The sequence below is a fragment of the Globicephala melas genome, chromosome 7 (assembly GCF_963455315.2).
Source record: "Globicephala melas chromosome 7, mGloMel1.2, whole genome shotgun sequence".
Taxonomy (NCBI): Eukaryota; Metazoa; Chordata; class Mammalia; order Artiodactyla; family Delphinidae; genus Globicephala; species Globicephala melas.
Genome location: NC_083320.1, coordinates 92,428,469 through 92,448,129, shown reverse-complemented (window position 1 = coordinate 92,448,129; position 19,661 = coordinate 92,428,469). Strand labels below are relative to the sequence as shown.

Here is a 19,661-nt window from a genome sequence, read left to right as displayed (position 1 = left end):
CCTTGCTTCTGTGCCTCAGGGCTTTCTCCAGTGCCAAGGCAGCCTGGAAGTGTCGGGGAGTTATGGCCTCAGAGGCCACTCTCAACCAAGTGGGAGGGACCCTGGGTCTTGGTGACTAATTGGATTTGGCACTTGAGGGATAAGGAGGGGTGCAGGATGACTGCCAGGTTGTTGAGTTTGGGGAGACTGGGAGAGTCCCGGGGACGGCAAGATAAAGAAAGGACAAAGGCAAAATATCAAGTGAGGGCAAGCGACCTCAGGGCAGGAATCACTTTTTTTACCTTTGTATTCCCAACATGTAGCACAGCACCAGCATCTAAGTGTTCATGAAATGTTCACCGAAATAGCAAACCCATTTCTTCCTGTGCCAGTGCCTTTAGAGGAAGCTGTTCGGTTGGTATGGCTTTCTTCAGAAAGTACCAGCTACCCAGGCACCATAATCTTATCCTGGAGATATCAATAGATTTTTCTCTTTTAATATTTGTTCCATCGTAGCACAGAACATCAGTATGAGAGTCATAAAACTGCTATTTCCTTGTCATTTATCAAGCCACTGTGGAAGTCGTTTGCTTTTAGGGGGGATTAATCTTCTAGAAGATCAGTATTGCACAGTATTTCGGTATGCATCCTAAGTGGTTAGGCAAATGTAAATTGTTTAGCATTTATATGTCACTTATATTCTCCAGGAGTGCAACATTAGTTAATTCTCATGATACCTAGAGATAAGAGTCAATTTCAAGGCATGATTTGTGTATGTTTCAAGTTTAGAAGTGTTCTCTGTCTTTTTTGGCAGTAGCTATTTCACTTTCGATCACAAGACTTCTATTTAATTTTGTTTATCATATTCTTCTTGTACTGGTAATACATGATGACTGTTATTTGCTGTGCAACTGCTATTTGAATAGCTTGGGGCTCAGAGCTGATCTCAAAGGCCCTGCATCCTGCCTGGAGTTCCAGGTTGTTCTTGGAGTTGATTGTAGTTGATTGTATTCTCCCACCCTTGGAAGAATATCTACTAGGCTTTACAAAGACACCAGCCCCTTGAGTGGAGAAAGTGTGAACGTCAGTCCGGGAATGAGTGCCAGTGTGCTGCCCTGGGAGATGCGTGACTGAGACACCAAGGTGCATGCCCTGGAGGTCCTGTGCCCCTGGATGCAGCTACAGGGAGCCCTGGCTACCTCACTGAGGGTCTACACACTGAAAGGCTGGGAGACAGCTGAGTGCTGCTAAGGAAAGCAGCACGCCACCTAGAACAAGGCACAGTAGCAGAGGCCACCAATATTAGATCAACCCAGGTATGGAGCAAGGAGGCCTGTCTCCCTCTTGCTGGCCCAGGCTGCGGCTGTGGCTGATGTGAACCCACCCAACACGTGGACCAGCAGAGAGGTGAACTCCAGCGGAGGGAGGTGAGGGCTGACTGGATGGACACCACTCCATCTCAATACCATGAAGAATCCCCTTGTACACAGATGCCTCCCAGAAGGTTGAGGGGTGAACCTTGAATTTAAGTCAATCTTTACCCCCAAAGTAAGTCTTGAATTAGAAAAGACCAAGTTATGTTACGCTGAAGGGTGAAATATTTTCCACAATCAGCAGAAATGGAAGCCCAAGAGCTAAGCTGCGATGGGTTACAAATCAATTTTTAAAAATCAGCTTTGCAAATTTTATAGACTCTCACGACAATCAAACATTCCATCAATTATTTTGTTATTATCCCATTTAGCAAATGAGGAAATTGAAGCTTAGAGGTAGTAAGTGACTCACTCGAAGGCACCCAGGGGGTGCTGTTTTCTAAGCCAGGTCTGATCCCAGGTCTATCTGACCCCAGGTCTGTCTGACCCCAGGTCTATCTGACCTCAGGGCTATCTGACCACAGGTCTGTCTGACCCCAGGTCTATCTGACCCCAGGTCTATCTGACCTCAGGGCTATCTGACCCCAGGTCTGTCTGACCCTAGATCTATCTGACCTCAGGGCTATCTGACCCCAGGTCCATCTGACCTGAGGTCTATCTGACCTCAGGGCTATCTGACCTCAGGTCTATCTGACCCCAGGTCTGTCTGAGCCCAGGTCTATCTGAGCCCAGGTCTGTCTGACCCCAGGTCTGTCTGACCCCAGATCTATCTGACCTCAGGTCTATCTGACCGCAGGTCTATCTGACCTCAGGGCTATCTGACTCAAGGTCTATCTGACCTCAGGTCTATCTGACCCCAGGTCTGTCTGAGCCCAGGTCTATCTGACCTCAGGTCTATCTGACCCCAGGTCTGTCTGACCCCAGGTCTGTCTGACCCCAGATCTATCTGACCTCAGGGCTATCTGACCACAGGTCTGTCTGACCCCAGGTCTATCTGACCCCAGGTCTATCTGACCTCAGGGCTATCTGACCCCAGGTCTGTCTGACCCTAGATCTATCTGACCTCAGGGCTATCTGACCCCAGGTCCATCTGACCTCAGGTCTATCTGACCTCAGGGCTATCTGACCCCAGGTCTGTCTGACCTCAGGTCTGTCTGACCCCAGGTCTATCTGACCCCAGGTCTATCTGACTTCAGGTCTATCTGACCCCAGGTCTATCTGACCTCAGGGCTATCTGACCCCAGGTCTATCTGACCTCAGGGCTATCTGACCCCAGGTCTGTCTGACCCCAGATCTATCTGACCTCAGAGCTATCTGACCCCAGGTCTGTCTGACCCCAGGTCCATCTGACCTCAGGTCTGTCTGACCTCAGGGCTATCTGACCTCAGGTCTATCTGACCCCAGGTCCATCTGACCCCAGGTCCATCTGACCCCAGGGCTCTCTGACCTCAGGTCTGTCTGAGCCCAGGTCTGATTTTTGCTCTTATCCTTTACCCCAAGGGATTACTAGTGCTTCCTAAACTTTCCCACCAAAGTGTTCTTAAGAGGCACAGGACTGGGGTGCATAGCCCTCCCATGGTGGGGTGTGGGTGCGGGAGGCTGAGGACTGGTTAGGAGTTTAATCAGCAATTGTAGGCAACATGGAATTTCTTTGTCTCTTTTTTTTTTCAAAAATTATATTTGCTATGAAGAACTCATTCATTTTGTATTCTGCTACATATCTACTTTCAAAATGTTTAAAATTATGTAACATTTAGAAAAATGAGTTTTCATAGATGAGCCATGTTTATCCCCTGGCTCCAAGTATAACTCTGGGCCAGCCTTGGTGAACCCTCCAGGGTACATACATCCTAATTTGAGAACCAGTGGGCGGTCTCAGACAGGTACAAGGTGGGGAGACAAAACGTGGATTCATGCAATAAAAGACGGCTAAAGCAAAATAGAAAACATTTGGACCACGGTATGAGAAAACAAAAAAACGGGGAGAGAGAGAGACAGTGTGTGTTTGTGTGTGTTTGTGAGAGACAGACAGACAGAGGCAGAGAGACAGAGACAAAGACCAAGACCTAGATAGACAGAAGAGACAGACCAAGATAGAGGATACAGATTGTTGGTTGATTGGCCCAGAAGGTTAGAGCAGGGCGTCAGTGGAGGCTCTTGGCTTTGTGCCCATGTGTGACTGATTAACTTTGTAGGTGAGAGCAGGAGGTGACTGGACCTGAAGTCGTTAGCTGGATCATCATGTGGGTCGTCCACAGCCACAGACCCTCTCCTGGCCACGTCTGGGAAGGGAGTTGATCTCTGGATGGACTTGGTGACAGTAACTGTCCTGAAGACATGTGGAGCTAGAGATAGAATTCACTGGCGCGGTGGACTCTGAATTTGCCTGCAGATGTATTCTGGTCTCTAGAAATGCTGTCTTGCTGCTCGTCTCTGTCTCTGGGGATATGTTTTTATTCGTCAAGTAACTGGATTCCTAGTTTGTTTTCCAGAAGGGAGTATCCTAGTTTCTCAGACATGAATATTCCCATTGTTGGAAAGATTATACTTCTTTATTGTAAGTTGATAACATTAGCATCCTGGTGTAACAACCCATCTCCCGTGAATTTTCTTAGCAAACATCTGTTCCCAGAGTGAGAACACACTTCGGTGAATAGAAGAAGTCAGGTTTTGCATTTGCAAAGCTGAGGTGCAGCCCCTTGAACCCATGATAGAACCTGCGAGTGTGAAGAAGGAATCTCTCTCTGAGGCCGGGTCTGAGCAGCCAGCCAACCGGTTTTACCCACCCCTTTCAATGACATCTTCCTGTAGGGGGATTAACCTTGCACTTGGCTACGGATACACTTATAAAAATGTTCAGTCTCTGTAGTAAGCAGAGGACTGCAGATAGAAAACTGGCATGGCATTTTTTTTTCTTAGCAAATTGGCAAAGTAATGATAACATATAGTGTTGGGAAGGGTGTGTAGAAAACTGCCTTTTCATACTGCTGGTGAGAATGTAAAGTGGTTTAGCCTCCGCCTCCCCCCCTTTTTTCTTATACAGTAAAAGATTTAAAAATTCCTCTGCCCTTTGATTCACCAAGTCTACATCCAGGAATTAATTCCAAGGAAACCAATGATAATAACAGTATGGCTTATAGCAGTGAAAAAGCGTCCAACCCTACCATACATGCCCTGCAGTAGAGAGTGGCTAAGTCAGTTGTGGTTCACATACATGATGGAATACAGCAAGGCCACTAAAATGATCGTGCGGCAGTCAATTCAGTGACATTGAAAGATGTCCCTGATCCAGTTGAGTGAAAAAATATTGGATAATATGTTCAATACGTGTAGCCTAATCCTGTTTTGAATATCTGAGAATATGTATGTGTGTATATGTATATACTTGCATGTTTGTATATATGTGCATATGCCCATTAACAATGGCTTCTCGGAGAAGTGGGATGGTGACTGCTTCCAACAGAAATCCATCTGGTCCCTCACCCTTGTTGAGACATCAGAAGACCCCTTGGTGTTAGTGCATTTAGGCTTCCTAACTCCGCCCGCCGTCCCTGGGTTAGTGGTCTCTTGTTCGGGATTTTTTAGACCCGGCCAGGCTGGCTTCTGGCTCCTACTCTAAACGTCTGCCTGCTCCGTGTTTCTGATTATTCCACTTCTGTCCCGTATCCCCCTTCCCCATCAGTCCCAAGCTGCTCACACCACTGGAGTTTGATTCGTCACTGGTCCATGAACGTCTCCTTTAGTTTCCTGGCTGTGGTTGTTCTTCACCAAGCTGGTGCCTTTGGGACTTGACTTTGTTTGCCCTCTCCTGGTCCTTTCAGCCATGCATATGCCCGTTTAGCCAGCTTGCTGCTGTGGTTTCCTCGCCACCTACAGTGAGGCCATGCCATCTGTCTGGCTTTTGCTCGTCTCCGATGTTTCTTCCATCTCCTGTACTATTCCCACCGCCCCCATGCCTTCAGCTGCCCACATGGCAGGACCTGTCACTCGTTCCTGGAGAACGTCCAGGAGGTGTGGGGTTGAGCGGCAGTGAGCTCGCCTTCCATGTGGGAGGCCTGGCTGAGCTCCACGCGGCTTTGCGGATGACCCTGGCCTGCCATTCTCTATTAAGCATGGCTTGTGTCTGGGATGGATGACATTGTCTTTCCACGGAGAAGTGGGCTTAACTTGTGCAAGGAAAATGGCTTCACTGACGGGTAGGACAATGGGATTGAAGGGGAAAAAAAATGTTCCAGAAGCCAGGAATGATTTAGTGCTGTACTTTGAAGGCATTATTCTTTCTCTCTTTTTCATTTAGGATCTCTACTCTTTGTCCAAGAAGACCTAAGATATCAGTGGAGAGAAGGTGGCAGAACCACAGACATCCTTATGCAGATGAAGCTGGGTGTGAGTACCATCTGTGGCAAGTTGCTTACCCTATTTGATTTTTAGTTTCCTCACTTGATAAAAAGAAACTTAGTAATAATAGTTACTTACTGTATATTTACTATAAGCCAGCCACTCTGCTAAACCCTGAATCCTAACAAAAATATAGTAGATTCCATCAGTTTTCCCTTTCGTAGGTTGGGAAAAGGAAATTTTAAAGAGCTTAGATGTCCAAGTTCAGACAGCTTGTAAGGCATGAGCCGATATTTGAACCCAGTCAGCCAACTACGAGCCCACACTCCAAGTCTACACTGTTTGCCTCTTCTGTGGACCAGTGTAGGTGAAGTGGCTCATTCAATGCCAGTACATACTAAGTGCTCAAAAATTGTCCCTCCGAGGGCCATTCCTGAGTTGACATGAGGTCAGACTTTAGGGTCAGAGATTCTCCTCTTCATGGATATCCCCGGACAACAAAAACCCAGGAGGGGCTGGCTGCCTCTGTCTACCTCGTATCAGTGTCGGTAGGCTGCAGGCTGTGTCTTTCATTCCCTGTGTGACAGTGAGCAATGAACTTCCAATTTATGGTCTCCCACTTTCTTTATGGAGCCCCTGTTCCTATACCCCATCAATCATTGTCACTTTGAATTTTTGCAGTGTTTTACAAAATCAACCTGTGCTGATCTTTCTGTTGGTTTAAAGCTCGTGCAATGAAGATCTATGCATATGTTGTCTCCCTGAAACGGGGATTGTACTGCATAGAATCTTCAACAACAAACCCTCAACAATTACATCAGCTACTACAACAATTAATGTTTTGCCACCACATAGGCACCCATGGTTTGGTGCACTAAGTACTGAGTTCAGGGGTCTCAAACTCAAATTCCTGTCAGGCCAGCAGCTTAAAGGAGGAAGCAGGCCAGGTGGGTAGCAATGAACCTAGAGCCTGTGGCCTCAGCAAAGGGGTGACTGCTCTGAGCACTGGCCGGGTGTTGCCAGGCTGGACTGCAGGCTCGCCTTTGTCAGAACTTCGCCTTTCTCAAGAAAGTTGTAAATATGGATTTTTATGTGCGATTTCTCAATGTAAAATGTTGGCAAATAATTCACATTAAAAAAAAATAAGTGCTCATGTGTTAGCTATATACCATTTGTTTTTTACATTCTCTGACCTAGAGCCCTTTTAGGTCACTGAATGAACACTACACCATAATAAGAGTATAAACTGTGATCCGAGGAAAGTGGATATAATCAAAGGTTTAAGTATCAGAGGTCTCTAAAGAACAATTGTCAGGCCATTGCCACTTAGAGTGGCAGCACGGGACCCCAAAAGCCTCACTAGTGGGCCAACGCTAATTGCTGTGGCCTCCATGCTCCTTCCAGGCTCTCGTCCTAGGTTCCTTATTCTTGTTTTTGCGGCTTCAACATTCCTTGTGTTCTCTTCCAGCCTGATCTGCCAACTGAGCCCAGCTGTGTGCATTGGCTCACTGCAGCTCTGCAGAACCAAGGCTTTTGAAACCCAGGTGGGCTCCATGAGCCCCCAGAGCCTCAACCTGATGCCTGTGTGCTCCTGCCCCAGGGTCAGCTTCACCATCTCCTCACCAGGAGTCTTTGAGGTAGAAACCACAGGTAGATACTAGCCTATGTCACACAGACACTAGGTGTCCACACTGGCCAAAGGGCACACAGGGACCCTGAGCCAGGATCTCTCCTGGCACTTCTGGGGCCCAGCGGGGTGTTCCTAGTCATCACTAGATGCAGCCCGACCTCATGGCTGCAGTGAACTCCACGGAGTTCTGAACAGCTGGTTCAGATGGTATTGGGCGTGGATGATTCCTTCTCTGTCTGGCTCCGCCCCTGGGACTGGGATGAATGTTGACATGAGAGCCCATGGCAGTGGGTTTTCCAAGAGGAAAGGCAAGGTTATGTTCTGATGGGAGAGAGGTCTTTCCAGAAGCCTGGGGGATCCGGCCATTTGGGTTCCGGTTCACCGATGGGTTGGAATAGGTGCTTTAGGATCAAAGCTGTGAATAGTCAGAGGGTATTCGAGGCCCATTTTTATGTCAGTGTCTAGGGCCTGCGCCAAGCCATCTTTAAAATTCTCTGGTCTATTAGAGTCGATTGCATCATTTTGGTTCATTTTCTGTCAGTTGAAACCTATGTATTGAAGTTTTCTGTTGGATGAACACTTAACAGCTTCTCCACATCTCCATTGTTTCTGGACCACTTGCAAATATTGACCAGCACTGCAGTTAGCAAAGCAAAAACATGGTAGTGGATACCCAAGGAACTCACACTTTCCGGGAAAAGACAAAACCACTGATACCTATTGTTTTTTAAATCTGAGGGCTTCCAACCAATGAAGCCCCTTCTTCTTCCTGGTAAAGCTGTTGGAGTCATTTGAAACTGCTGGCCCAAGGCCACTTGGCACAAGGAACAGACCGGGGCTTCTTGCCCTAGCCAGGCTGGGCAGCCCCAGTGTCCTGTGATCATGCACTGTTGGTCTGGCTGGGTGGCTTCCCCCTTGATCATGTCGTAGCCCCCAGAGTCCACAGAGCTGGAAAGGACAGCATCTGGGCCTTGCAGAGCCTTCAGGTCCAGGTTTGCATTTACTACAGCCAACAGTTTTCATTTTTGACAAGTTAAACAATCTTCTTGGTGTCGTGGTGTTTCACCGTGAAGCATCAGCACAAGTTGTGTGGAACAGAAAATTCACGACATGGATTTGTTGAAATGAGGTAAGAGAGATGCCGGGTCGTCAGACGAGTGGGCATCTTAGCGCTGAGTTCAGGGGTCGGTGGATGATCACCAGTCATCACAATTGCTGATCCTGGGCTCAGGAGGGGAAGGGTATCAAACTATGATGAGTGGGACGTGGGCTTTCATTTTTTTTCCCAAAGGCAATCAGTGATAGGTGAATCTGGGCCAGCACACTCTTTGACTTGGACCTCTATCATTCATTCCTCAAACATTTATTGAGCACCTACTCTGTACCGGGGACTATGCTAGGTGCTGGGGAATAGACTAATGGATAAGAAACATCATTACTGTCCTTATGGATCTTTTGTTCTAGTTATGAAGGGCAATAAACACGTAAGCAAATGTCACATAATGCTATCTGCTTAAAGAACGTTCAATCGGCTAATGGGATAGAGAAAAGCGGGGAAGGGCCTGCTTTGTGAGAGTTGGGCAGTGAAGGGCACTCCAAGGGGGATGACGTTTAAGACCAGCAGGGCACAGGCTCTGAAAAGCCACCATGCTTGCTGTGTGCAGGGGAAGAAAGGGGACCCATGCAACCGGGGAGCAAAGGAGAGGGTAGGGGAGACAAGCTCAGGAGAATCTCTGTTCAGGTGGGACCTGATGGGCATGGTCAGGAATGTTGATTTCGTTCTAATCGCTCCTTTCAACCACGAGGAAGGAAGGTGCTGGGTTTAGAAAAGCGGCGTTAGTCACGGGCTCATGGATGGGACTGGACAACTGTCCTTGTTAGTTACACGTCCCAGGTTTACACCAGAGAGTGGCCAGATTCATGCCCAGACCTAGGTCTGTCTACCCCAAATCGTGTGTCTTTCTGACCCCGCTCTGCCTCCCTTTCTACCTGACACTGAAGACAGAGGTCGTGTGTTATAGAGGATGTGGTTATGGGTCACACCAACGCCCACTATGATCACATAAGGCTCTGAGCCTCAGGGTCCCCATCACACAAAGGGGCCTCAGGTGAGCACATAGTCTTCAGCTGGGCATTACCTGTGAGGGAAGTTTTCACAGTCCAGGAGTAACAGGGCTGAGAGAGGAATTCGTGACAGCGTCAAAATAACTGAAGTAAGGAAGAATGTTATGAGGGATAGAGTTACCTGTTTTCACTGAAGACAGAAGACAACACATTTCTTTTAAGTAGAAATTCTTAACTGGTGTCCTTAGACCTTGAAGGGATCCATGAGAGCAGTTGTGGCATCCACAAGCTATCTTCCATATTTCAAGAATCTCTAATGTCTAATGGAACCACTTTGGCAGAGTCTACTGTGTAGCAGAATCTATCTACCAAAGCTGAATGCTGAATACACACACACCCTAGGGCCCAGCAATTCTTCTGCCAGGGTATTGGGTACCAGATACGGGAATGCTCATGTATATTCCCACAAAAGACAGGTACCAGAATGTTCAGAGCAGTACTATTGGAAATAGCCAACACCTGGAAATTACCCAAATGCCCATCCATAATACAACTGATAAGTAATTTGTAGGATTTTTTTTTTTTTTTTTTTATTTTGCGGTACGCGGGCCTCTCACTGCTGTGGCCTCTCCCGTTGCGGAGCACAGGCTCCGGACGCGCAGGCTCAGCGGCCACGGCTCACGGGCCCAGCCGCTCCACGGCATGTGGGATCTTCCTGGACCAGGGCACGAACCCACGTCCCCTGCATCGGCAGGCGGACTCTCAACCACTGTGCCACCAGGGAAGCCTGATATGTGTGCTTTTAAATTTTAATTCAATTAAAAATTTTTAAAATGCTTAATGGAAATTTTGTGATAGTCATTTCTGGTTTTTATTGCATGCCCAGTGAAATACGACTTTTCATAGTCTAAGAGGAGAGAGGAAATTGTTGCTGGAAAAACTGTTTGGAAGGCAATACTTTTTAAAACGTGGGCCCAGCCCAGGGCAAAATTGATGGACGATTTTCTCCGGGGATCCCTCATGAAAGTTTTGGAGCCAGTGAGCCAAACTTGCAAAACAGGCTGTCTCACTGATGGCATGCTTGTTTGAGTCCGTGGCAAGTTTCTGGTATTTTCATGAACATTATAAGAGAATATTGTCGTTCTAAGATGACTTAGATTCAGACCTTGCAAGACGCAGGGAGATGGGTTAATGATCTTTTCCTGCTGGCATGTTTTAGACTGGCTTGTTATGAGTTTACTGTTCAGTGAGAGTGAGATGTGGGTCCCAGTTCCTCCGGGTCCCTCCCCTTCCCTCCATCTGGGGAACTGCAGGCGGCCATCTGTGTTGTCCAACACTTGGCTGCCACCTCCTGGTCAGTCGTTAACAAGGAGGACCTTAGGCAAGGGGAGGAATCGTAGCTGATTGAAAGTGAGTTTGTCACTTGGATCAGTGAGACAAAGGGCTTATGTTCTGCTTGGACCCTGGCTTATTGCTCCTCTTGGCACCTGGGCAACCTTCTACCATCTGCCAGCCAACCAGCCAATCCAGCTTCCTGCCTGCTGTGTGACTCAGTGCGGAGGAGTCAGGCAGTCCATGGAACTGATCCAATTCATCCTGGTTTTGCAAAGACAGTGCCAGCACAGGGGTTACTGCAGGTGGTGGTCGGGAAGCGAGAAGCCTCCACCACTGTCCTCTTGCTCTGTTCAGTTAGTTCCAGAACCATGGTGATAACTTCACTCCGCATGCCTGGAGGAGCAGAGGCACAGCTGTCTCATCTAGAAGGACACGAAAACCCAAATGCGGGGAAGGAGGTGGAAAGGGTCAACAGCCGTCTTCTGCAGCAATCATGTGATAGTGAGAAGAGTTGGAGAGCCACCAGCCTAGGCTTTGGACCCTAAGACTCAGCCAGTGATGCAAGCTGGTGTGATCCTACTAACCAGCAGCCAATCTTGTCTTTTTTTTTTTTTTTTTTTTTTGCGATACGCGGGCCTCTCACTGTTGTGGCCTCTCCCGCTGCGGAGCACAGGCTCCGGACGCGCAGGCTCAGGGGCCATGGCTCACGGGCCCAGCCACTCCGCGGCATATAGGATCTTCCTGGCCCGGGGCATGAACCCGTGTCCCCTGCATCGGCAGGCGGACTCTCAACCACTGCGCCACCAGGGAAGCCCAATCTCGTCTTTTATCTGACCTCCCCCCGCCCCGATTCAGGGGGTAAATCCAGATTATTTCTCAGCCAAATTTGGGAGTCCATGTCTTCTTGCTAATGATTGGTTTAAGGAAGAGAATTTATCCCAAACCTAGTCAAAGAGAAGAGAGAGGAGATATATTAAAGGATAGCTGGTAAATGTTCCCTCATAGGAAAGAGTGGCCTCACTGTCTTGTCTTGATGTAATTCCTAAAATGGCTGCAGCCATGTTGTGACCATGAGGATTGCAGGTCTGGAGGTAAACTGACACATTTAGGCTGCTGGGGGAAAGATGAAAAGAACCTGGATCCCTCAGGATGCCTCAGAGCCCTTAAAATAAACAAGCCTGAACTGTCCCACCTCAGGGCTTCCCATTATGGGAGCTCATCTGTTTCCTTATGTTTAAGCCTACTGAGTTTGAGGTTTTTGGTCCCTTCAGCCCAAAGCTCCCTAATTAATCTGAAGCTTCAGTCCAACTTTTCCCCAGCTGCATGCAAATATTGTCAGTTTTCAGCTAGAAAATTTTACCTGGATATATCCTGTGAACCATTATTTTTCAGGTCCAAAATATCTAAAACTTACCTACTTGTCTTTTCGTCATATCTACACCTCAAATTTATATTAAAATTAGTAATTTTTGACTTCTTCTCCTACTTCCAATCTGATAATACACCACACACATATACACATAATCACACATTTTATTTTAATAATCATATGCAATACAATTTTCTATTATTTATGAAATGCTTACTGTGTGGCAGGGTGTGTACTAGGAAGTTTATGTACATTTATATAAATTATTATAAATCCTTAAAATAGCACTGAGGATAGACCATTTTATCTATTATACACCCATTGTATATCTTAGAAAAATAAAGCACAGAGCTGTTAGGTAACTTTCCCTAAGTCACACAGCCTATCTCGGGCAAATGGGGATTTGAACACAGGAAAGGCTTCCCCCTATGGATGCTCCTCTTCTCTCATCACCTCTTCCTTTGGATGTGTCTTGCATCTCTCTTTTCATTTCCTCTCCCACTGTCACTCTTCAGGTTTAGGCCCAGTGTCTCATGGCTGGACTACTGCAATGGAAAAGGCTTATCGACTCCCTTGCCTCAAATCTTAGCTGCACGTCCCTGCTGTACTGATTTCCCTACAATTGTAGTCATTCCACTTTTCCACTTGAAAATCATCAGTGATTTATCATCATCTGTGTCAGCAGCCATCGTGGATGGCAGGTAATATAAACGTGTAAAGTTTGTTGAATGTGAGACACTAGGCTCTAACTTGCTTGCATTGGGACCAAATGCCTTTGCGAAAGCTGGGCAGTTCAAGTAAAAAGCCATCGGTTGGCTACCAGTTTGTAACCAACGGCCTTGAAGGCAAAATCCACACTTTTTTAATCTTGGCATTCAGGTCATCTAAAATTGAATCCTCAACTAACTTCCTCCTGTGATTTCCTACTTACCACCCTTCCGAAGTCTCTTACTCAGACACGCGTGTCTCCTTCTCCCCAAATGGTCTTGACACCTACACTCTTTCCTTTTTTTTTTTTTTTTTTAATTGTTTTGTCTGCACCACACAGCTTATGGGATCTTAGTTCCCCAACCAGGGAACAAATTGGCATCCACAACAGTGAAAGCCTGAGTCTTAACCATTGGAACACCAGGGAATTCCCTTGACCCCTACGCTCTTTCTCATCACTTTGTCCCAGGACTTTTGTCCATTCCTTCTTACCTTTTGCTTGATGGCCATGACCCAGCTCTAGTCTCTCTTCCTTGACAAGGCACTTTGGGGATCACATGAGAGACTCTCTGGGCTGAGGGTTCAGGTCAGGCTCCAAGATCATCCTCACCGGACATGTGCCACTCCTTAGTTTGAACTCTGCCGGTGACAAAGAGCTCAGGACTTGTTAAGACGGCGCAAGCTACCATCGAGCAGCCTCGCCTGCTCCACGTCCTGCCATAGCTTGAGCCAAATCTAATCAGCCCAACATCTCGCTTTTGAGGTCAGACAGGACAAGCCTGCTTTTTCCTTTTGAATATTGGAAGGATAGCAGCCATGTCCTCCGTCTTCTCAGAATCCTCCATGTTCAAAACTCTCTCAGTCCGTCTCAAATCTTGCCTGTATTCTCCAAGAGAGCAGATGCAGTGTTTGATGGTCCGAGCAAGTTCTGAAGCCCTATAAGGAAGCATTTGACTTTTAACAATGAACAGGTGGTCAAACCCAAGGGGGACAAAGTGGAGAGAAATACAAAGGGGGCACAATTCACAGAGCGGGAGCCATTCCATTGGAAAGCCTTCCCCACAGAGTAATAATGTGTGTGTGTGTGTGTGTGTGTGTGTGTGTGTGTGTGGAAGAGGAGGTCCTTATGTGAGGTGGAGTTGAAGAGTTGTGAGTGTGTGTGTGTGTGTGTGTGTGTGTGTGTGTGTGTGTCTGGGAGGGATGGGTACTGGTGCTGGGGGTGGAGGTTTTTCTTTTCCTTTATGCTTTTTTTTCTGGAAGTATAGTTGATTTACAATGTTGTGTTAATTTATGCTGTACAGCAAAGTAATTCAGTTATATAGATATATAGATATTCTTTTTTATATTCTTTTCCATTATGGTTTATCACAGGATATTGAAAATAGTTCCCTGCACTATACAGTCGGACCTTGCTGTTTATCCATCCTATATATAATAGTTTGCATCTACTAATCCCAAACTCCCAATCCATCCCCCCCTCCCCCTTGGCAACCACAAGTCTGTTCTCTATGTCTGAGTCTGTTTCTGTTTCATAGGTATGTTCATTTTTCTCATATTTTAGATTCCACATATAAGTGATAGATGGTATTTGTCTTTCTCTGTCTGACTTACTTCACTTACTATGATAATCTGTAGGTCCATCCATGTTGCTACAAATGGTATTACTTCATTCTTTTTTTCTGACTGAGTGGTAGGGTGGAGGTTTTTCCGAAACATCTGCCTGAGGGAACCTGAAAAGTCTGTTTTGCTGATAGTGTATTTAACCTAAATCTGTAGATTAGGCAGCGGCCACAGTGGATTTTGGTATATTTAGCCATCTCCTTGCATTGATTATCTGTGGCGCTTTCTTGGCAACTAACCTCAGCCTTCCTTGTGATACTGTGAGCTGTTGTGTCATTGTTGGCCATGTTATTGAACTTCCCATGGGTGTCTCTTGTTTGCCGGCGTAGAGGGTAAACCCCTTAGGAGGAGGGACACTGGCCCTGAGTCTGGTGGCCCTCGTAACTCCTAGCAGGGTAGGGGAGCGGAGCACAGGTGCTCACAAGCATTTGTTTCAGACTCTCAGGGAATAGAAAGAACCTTAAATACAATGGAACAATTGCCCGATGGGCTCTTCAGGTTGAATCAGACTGTATCTCAAGGTTAAGGGTCTTTAAAAGCTATCTGTCTGAAAAGTCTTCCATTTAACTGAGAAATGTTTCCCTGTGGCTTTTACCAGTTAGTGTACACAGAACAAGGATTTCTGTTCCTTCAAGGAGCCCTTAGAATAGACAGCTATTATGTCTCTTCTCCTGTATGTAGTGTGTGTATAGTGTGTGTGTGTGTGTGTGTGTGTGTGTGTGTGGTAGGAACATTATCTTTCCTGTTGCAAATCATTGTAATAATGGGCCATGCCAATGAAGGGGTCTATAAGTAATGAAAATTTGTACATTACATAAGCAAATTTAATATAGAATTTGTATATTCAAAAGAGGAATGTAAAAAAGAAGATATGATTTTGTCTTCAGTCATGGTAGGGTTTAGCTGTCATTTTTATTTGCATTTCTTCTTTTCCATATCTACTGGTATAAATTTAAATTAGGGATCTTTAAATTAAAAAAAATTTTTTTTAATCTCAAAAAGAACTTCTCGAACCTAGGGGCAGGACAGGAATAAAGATGTAGATGTAGAGAATGGACTTGAGGACACGGGGAGGGGGAAGGGTAAGCTGGGACGAAGTGAGAGAGGGGCATGGACATATATACAGTACCAAATGTAAAATAGATAGCTAGTGGGAAGCAGCTAGTGGGAAGCAGCCCCATAGCACAGGGAGATCAGCTCGGTGCTTTGTGACCACCTAGAGGGGTGGGATAGGGAGGCTGGGAGGGAGACGCAAGAGGGAGGAGATATGGGGATATATGTATAGCTGATTCACTTTGTTATAAAGCAGAAACTAACACACCATTGTAAAGCAATTATACTCCAATAAAGATGTAAAAAAAAAAAAGAACTTCTCTGTTGCTCTGAGTTGATGACAAGTACATGGAATCCTGGCAGAGAGAGCTTCCATTCTTTGGAGACCTCATCCCAGGAAAGACTAAGTCGGGAAGTAATTTCCACCTCCTGTCTTGTTGTTCTCACCTCCTGGAGGCTCCCGGTATAATCCAGTGCTTTGTCTGACACTGAGCTCCATAAGGCCTATTTATCGCCTATTTATCGCTAGCTCCTGCGGAGCTAGAAAGGTTATTCAGAATGGTGTCCAGGCCTCCAAAAGATGGGCAGAGTCCGTGCATTTAAGCCTTGGTTTCTGCTTCAGGCATGAGCCAGGGCAAGAGAGGATGTAAATTAAAAAGGACCAGTCATGTGCTCATCAGTGCATTCCCTGGGCATTGGCCAGGAATTGAAAAGAGCAAGTGTGTTTTATTTTCTTCTGAATACTTTTCTATGCTTTCTAATTTTTCTTTAGTGAAATTTACTAAATTTACTAAACAGCTTTGAAGTCCTTACAGTGTGCTAGGCATGTGCTGAGTATTGAGTAAACAATAAGTAAAAAGAAGTTCCTGTCCTGAAGGAGTTTATCATTGGTAGAGCAGTCGTTTTTTTGTTTTTTTTTAAGAGCAGTTCATTTTAGTGAGCATTTACTACATGACAGGCAGGCATGGCACCAAACATTTTACCTACATGATAATTTATATCCTCACAAAAATTCCACGGTGTAGAAATAATAATCCTCGTTGAAAGATGAAGACGCCAAAGCTTAGAAAATATAAGCAACTTTGCCAGAAGCTGTTAAGTAGCTGGGCCAGGGTTGGAACTTGTGCTAGATTGTTTTTCTGTTCACTCATATTCGGTGTCCCTTCCCCCATCCTCTTGACTTCGAGCAAGGCCATGTGACAGACTTTGACCAGTGAGAGGAGAGTGGATGTCCTTTCTGAGCACCTTTAAGATCATCGTGCAGTTTGATTGTTCTCTGCCATGATGACAGTTCCAGGTAGAGGCTGCTATGTGAGTCTGGGTTCCAGAGTGAAGGTGACAGAGAGCATGGCTACTGCCCATCCATAATGGGCATGTAGAGTGAGTTTATTGCTGTTGGAAGCAAATCCTGGGGTCATTTGCTCTGCAGCATGACCTTCTGACTGGCACAGAACCTTTAAACCATTACAGCAGAGTATCTTCTTTTATATCATTTCTATAATTAGAAATCAAAACAGTAGAATTTGGAGAAGGCATTACCCGGGCAGGATTTTTCAGTATAAAATATTTATATGAATGTCAAATATTTTGTGTGTGTGTGCCTTATCTGCTACCACTCCTCCACTGTTAAAATCTTCCATAATCAGTGATGTTGACTAATCATCTCCGGGACTCATCCTGCATCTTGCTGTCTTGATGCCCTTGCCGATGCCTCTTCCTGGAATGTCTTATAGTTGAATTCAATCCTACAAGCATTTATTGAGCATCTTTGAAATGTCCGTTATCCTGGTCCTCTGAAGTCCCAAACTCCTACCTCCTTCCTGAAGCCATCCCTGATGACCCCAGGCCCATGTGATCTCTCTCGCTCTCCCCCAGACTCTAATACCATTGTTTACCGTACATGATATGTTGCTCAGAACTGTTTACTATCATTTTTAATTGAAATAAAATTCACAGAAAATCTACCATTTTAACCTCCTTAGGTGGACAATTCAGTGATTTCTAGTGTATTCACAATGTTGTGCAACCATCACCACTATCTACTTCCAGAACACTTCCATTAACCCCAAATAAACCTCGAACCCATTAAGTAATCACTCCCTGTTCCTCCCTCCCCGCAGCCCTTAGCAACTGCTAATTTACTTTTCTTTTCTTCATGGATTTACCTATACTGGGTATTTCATATAAATGGAATAACATTTTCGTGGCCTTTTGTGTCTAGCTTCTTTTTCTAAATTGAAGTATAGTTGATTTATAGTGTTGTGTTAGTTTCTGGTATACAGCAAAGTGATTCAGCAAAGGACAGCAAAAAGAATATATATATTCTTTTTCAGATTCTTTTCCATTATAGTTTATTACAAGATATTGAATATATTTCCCTGTGCTATACAGTAGGACCTTGTTGTTTATCTATTTTATATATAGTAGTTTTATGTGCTAATTCCAAAACTCCTCATTTATCCCTCCTGCCCCCTTTTTCTTTGGTTTGTTTTCTATGTCTGTGAGTCTGTTTCTGTTTTTTAAATAAGTTCATTTGTTTAGATTCCACATATAAGCAAAATCATATGATAACTTGTCTTTTTCTGTCTGACTTACTTCACTTAGTATGATAATCTCTAAGTCCATCCATGTTGCTGCAAATGGCATTATTTCATTCTTTTTTATGGCTGAGTAATGTACCACATCTTCTTTATCCATTCATCTCTTGATGGATATTTAGGTTGCTTCCATATCTTGGCTATTGTAAAGAGTGCTGCTATGAACGTTGGGGTGTATGTATCTTTTTTAATTAGAGTTTTCTCCAGCTATCTGCCCAGGAGTAGGATTCCTCAATCATATGGCAGCTCTATTTTTAGTTTTTAAGGAACCTCCATACTGTTTTCCATAGTGGCTGTATCAATTTACATTTCCACCAACAGTGTAAGAAGGTACCCTTTTCTCCACACTCTCTCCAGCATTTATTGTTTGTAGATATTTTGATGATACCCATTCTGACTGGTGTGAGGTGATATCTCATTGTAGTTTTGATTAGCATTTCTCTAATAAGTATCTAGCTTCTTTTTTAGCATAATGTTTTCAAGATTCTTCTATGTTGCAGCATTTATAAGTACTTTACTTCTTATATGGCTGAATAATGTTTCATTATATAGTCATACCACATTCTGTTTAACCATTCATCTGTTGATAGACATTTGGGTTGTTTCCACCTTTTGGCTATTGCACATGGTGTTGCTACTGTAAACACTGGTATACAAGTTTTTGTGTGGATATATGTTTTTATGTATCTTTTTAATATATACCTAGGAGTGGAAATGACTGAGTCATCTGGTAACTCTAGCTTTTTAAGTCTCTGCTTTTTATTTTCTCTAATAGATTATGATTATTCCTGGGATCATTAGGTTATTAGATTATTATTATAGATTATTAGATATTATTATTAGATTATTAGATTATTCCTGGGAGCAGAAGTCTTCTAACTCTCTTTATCTGTGCTGCTGCAAACATTCATTCCTTTTGCAAATGTGTGTCGTGTTGAATGCCTACTTTGTGCCTGGTACTTCCCTAGGCGTTTGCAGGTTGATTATCACAGAGTCCAAGCCTATAATCTGAGAGGTCGAATGGTCTGGCTTTCCATCCAGTAGAAGAATCGTATATCTGGATTATCTAGTCTTTGTATAAACATTTATACAGCTCCTTAAAAAATAATTTCTATTGTATTTTGTGATTACAGAAACAGTATATGTCTACTGTAGAGAGTTTGAAAGTACAAGAACATATTTTTTAAAAAAACACAAAAATAACCCATAATTCTGTAGCTCAGAGATACACGCTGCTAGCATATTATTAAAATGCCTTCCAGACTTTTTTTTTCAGTCTGAGGCATGCAGTTCATGTTATTAGAATGATCCTATATTTATCAGCTACTTCTTCTTTTTTTTTTTTTTTTTTTTTTGCGGTACGCGGGCCTCTCACCGTTGTGGCCTCTCCCGTTGCGGAGCACAGGCTCCGGATGCGAAGGCTCAGCGGCCATGGCTCACGGGCCCAGCCGCTCCGCTGCATGTGGGATCTTCCCGGAGCGGGACACGAACCCGCGTCCCCTGCATCGGCAGGTGGACTTTCAACCACTGCGCCACCAGGGAAGCCCGATATTTCATCTTTATTTTCTCTCCGCCTTCTTCGCTGTTCAATCCTC

At 44.9% G+C, this 19,661-nt stretch overlaps 1 protein-coding gene across 2 annotated transcripts in view; it reads left to right on the top strand.

Moving 5' to 3' along the window:
* THSD7B (thrombospondin type 1 domain containing 7B) overlaps nt 1-19,661 on the top strand; it is a 1,218,744-nt gene that overhangs the window by 99,361 nt on the left and 1,099,722 nt on the right. For both annotated transcript variants that reach the window (XM_030883051.2, XM_060302483.1), the window contains one exon: nt 5,650-5,738. The gene's annotated coding sequence lies outside the window, so the exon portion shown is untranslated. The remainder of the gene's footprint in view (nt 1-5,649; nt 5,739-19,661) is intronic.